The sequence below is a fragment of the Dipodomys ordii genome, unplaced genomic scaffold (genome assembly GCF_000151885.1).
Source record: "Dipodomys ordii isolate 6190 unplaced genomic scaffold, Dord_2.0 Scaffold23, whole genome shotgun sequence".
Taxonomy (NCBI): domain Eukaryota; kingdom Metazoa; phylum Chordata; class Mammalia; order Rodentia; family Heteromyidae; genus Dipodomys; species Dipodomys ordii.
In genome coordinates this window covers 7,260,410-7,264,008 of record NW_012267239.1, presented here as the reverse complement: position 1 = coordinate 7,264,008, position 3,599 = coordinate 7,260,410, and positions in this window count along the sequence as shown.

The window sequence follows — 3,599 nt, the reverse complement described above, 5'->3', positions numbered from 1 at the left end:
ATAGGTAGGAGGATCAAGGTCAGAGGCCCACCTTGGCTACAAAGGGGGGCTGTGTGTGGCGAACGGGAGGGGGGGCTGATACAGAGGGGGAGCAGGAAGGCATCTCAGAAAAAGTGCCATTTAAAGCAGAAGGCTGGGGGGTGCTCAGTGGTAGGAGACCTGGGGACCCCAGTTTGCCAAGTCCTGAGTTCCACCCCCCAGCATGGAAGGGGGCATAAATGAAAAGCGTGAGCCCTGACAGTACGTGGGAACAGCTCAACAGCAAGGGAACAGCATGGCAAGCAGAGGGAACAGCCCAGACAAAGGCCAGAACCCAGAAGCCATGGGCCTCCCCTCCGGCTGGAGTTTTCGGGGCCTTACTGTTTTTGTCTCTTGTGCCAATGCAAGATGCCTTGGGGTACCCTGATCCCAAGAGATGCTGCCAACTCCTGGAACTCTTTTTCTGTGCCACGGGGCCACCCAGCACGCCCAAACTTGCCCTCAGATTTAAGCAGCTTTCCTGGGTCCTGTAATCAGGAGGTTGGGATTTGACAGATTCCTGACAAGGTTTCCATGAGATTAGACAAAGCCCCAGGGACCGAGGCTGGGTGGGTGGGGGCGGGGCAGGGCCCTGGGCCCTGGCTGCTTACTGAGAATCTGCTCAGGTGCCACTCCACTTGGACAGGTGAGGAAATTGAGGCTCAGGGATACTTACCCCACGCACTCGCAGGGCTGAGCAGGGGGCTCGGGAGCTGACCGGGGCCCTGGGACCCTTCACAGCTTCCACCTTTGTGGACTCCAATATGGTGCATAGATTTTTTTTTCTTTCTTTTTGAGACTCTCATTCTGTAGCCCAGGCTAGCCTTAAAATCCTCCTCCTCCTGCTCCAGCCTCCCCAGTGCTAGGATTATAGCATGTCCCATCATGCCCTGCATTGGTGTGATTTTTTTTTTTTGGGAGGGGAGGTCAGTCTGGGGCTGGAACTCGGGGCCTGGGCCTGTGCATCTGAGGTTGAGGTTCAAGGCTAGTGCTCTACCACTTGAGCCACAACTCCATTTCCAGCTTTTTGTTTTTAGGTGTTAATTGGATATAAGGAGTCTGCCCAAGCTGGCCCCGAACACAATCCTCAGATCTCACTGTCCTGAGTAGCTAGGATTACAGTCGTGAGCCACCAGCACCCGGCTGGTGTGATTTTTTTTTTTTTTTTCGTCAGTCATGGGGCCTGAACTCTGGGCCTGGGCGCTGTCCCTCAGCTCTTCAGCTCAAGGCTAGCACTCTACCACTTGAGCCACAGCGCCACTTCCAGTTTTCTGGTGTTTTATTGGAGATAAGAGTCTCACAGACTTTCCTGCCTGGGCTGGCTTTGAACTGCCATCCTCAGATCTCAGCCTCCTGAGTAGCTAGGATTATAGGCATGAGCCACTGGTGCCTGGCTGATTTTTAAAACAAACAAACAAAAAATCCCACTTGAAAACCGCTGCTTTGTGTGAATGAGATGGGAATGTGTGGGCTGTTCACACTTGTTTCCCCTGGTTACACGCTTGTGTGCATGCACGCCTGCTCCCAGTGCAAAGGAGATGCACACTCCCCCGTACCCGGCCTTCCTCCTTGGCTAGCCCCTCCCTCCCGAGTTGGCAGCAGTTCGGAATTCATAATAGCAGCCTGCAGGGCAAATGGGAACAAGGAGGGAACCCTCCCTCCCCACACCACAGAGAGCTGGGCAGCATTTGCAAGGAAGCCCAGAGAACCATGCGGCTGTGCGTGTGCGCGCATGCGTGTGCACGTGTGTGCAGTGAACCGGGTGGCTGGGCTGGATGCAGCCCAGGTTCGGCTTTGTCTGGGTCATTTGCTCCCTGGGGGGCCTTGGCTAGCCTCAGTGTTCTCAGCTGTGAAATAGGAGCAAGGGCCTGGCACCCAGGCAGTGCCCAGGAGGCCTGTGGCCCTGGCAGCCACAGCAGTTTGCTCGCTGATCCACTGTGTGGCCCTTGGGGCAACTCAACTTAAGGCGGTTTCCTCCAGGGCCGTTTCTCCACCTTGGTCTTGGTGGTGCAGGGCTGTTCCAGCCCTGGTCAGGGTGCACTAGAGGCCCGGAGAGCATCCTCTTACGTGGCAATAGCCACACTTGTGACCTGGTGGGTGTGTGGCACCCAGAGCCTGGCCCGGCCCAGTTGCTGTGATGATTGATCTAAGCGTGATTCCTGCATTGTCCAAAAAGAAATGTCCTCTCTCCCTCATGTAACAGCGACCCCTCTGCACAGCACCTTTATAATAACAATAAAACATTTTTTGATGTTTCTTTTTTTATTGTGAAAATACTGTACAGAGGGGTTACAATTACATGGGCAAGATAATGAGTATATTTCTTATCAAGCATTGTAGCCTCCTCCTTTGTTTCCCCTTCCCATCCTCTCCCCACCCTCCCCAATCCTCCCCCCTCCCCCCCCCCCCCCCCCCCCCGCACCAAAGTTGTGAAGTTCGTTTTCGACATAACGACTTGTACATCTCATTGTTGCAGTGGGTCCACCTGTATCCCTATTTAAACGATTTGTTTTTCCCCTTCCCCTCCACAAATTATACCGACATCAAATACAGTGAAAGCAGGGGTCATACTGTGGGGGACAATAAAACATTTTTAAAAGGTGTGGTGGCCCACACCTTTAAGTCCCAGCAACTCAGGAGGCTGAGAGCTGAGGATCACAGTTCCAAGCCAGCTCAGGCAGGAAAGTCTATGAGACCCTTATCTCCAGTTAAGCAGAAAAAGCTGTGGCTCAAGTGGTAGAGTGAAAAAACTCAAGGACAATGCCCAGGTCCAGAGTTCAAACCCCAGGACTGGCACCAAAAGAAACAAAAAGAAAAAGAACTATTCTTTAGTGTAGTCATTAGAATCCTTACCATGATGGCAGGCAGTGTCTGGGGGACCATCTGTCCTCCAATGCCTGGGTCCCTTTGGACATCCCTCCTAGCCTCTACACCCCCCCCCCATTCCTGGAGAGCAAAGTCCAAAGTCACGTAGCAGCCACAAGGGCCGAGTCCAAGGTCTCCAGGGTCCTATGGGGTGCCGTGCAGAGTGGTCCGCAGGCAGCTGAGGAGGGGTGCTGAGCATTTTACAAGTGAAAACCCCAAGCCCAGAGAGGAACCTGTGTGTATCCAACCTCTTTGCGACGTGCCTATAAACCCTGTGAAGCTACCACAATGGTTCCCATTTGACAGAGCAGGAAACTGAGGCCACGCTGCATGGAAACAGCAGAGCTGGGATCAGAACACAAGGCTTGAGAAGCTCTTAGACCAGTTCTTCCCCCATTTTTTAATTTATTTTTTTATTTTTTTAGATCCGGTCATGAGGCCTGAACTCTGGGCCTGGGCGCTGTCCCTCAGCTCTTCAGCTCAAGGCTAGCGCTCTAGCACTTGAGCCACAGCGCCACTTCCGGCTCTTTTCTTTTTGCTTATGTGGTGCTGAGGAATTGAACCCAGGGCCTCATGCATGCAAGGCAAGTGCTCTACCACTGAGCCACCTTCCCAGCCCCTCTTCCCCCATTTGTGTCCAATGGGGTGCCAGCCCCCAGCGGGCACTCTGACCCTCTGTTTCCTACATTATCTTCCCCTCTCCCCCAAAGGGAGGC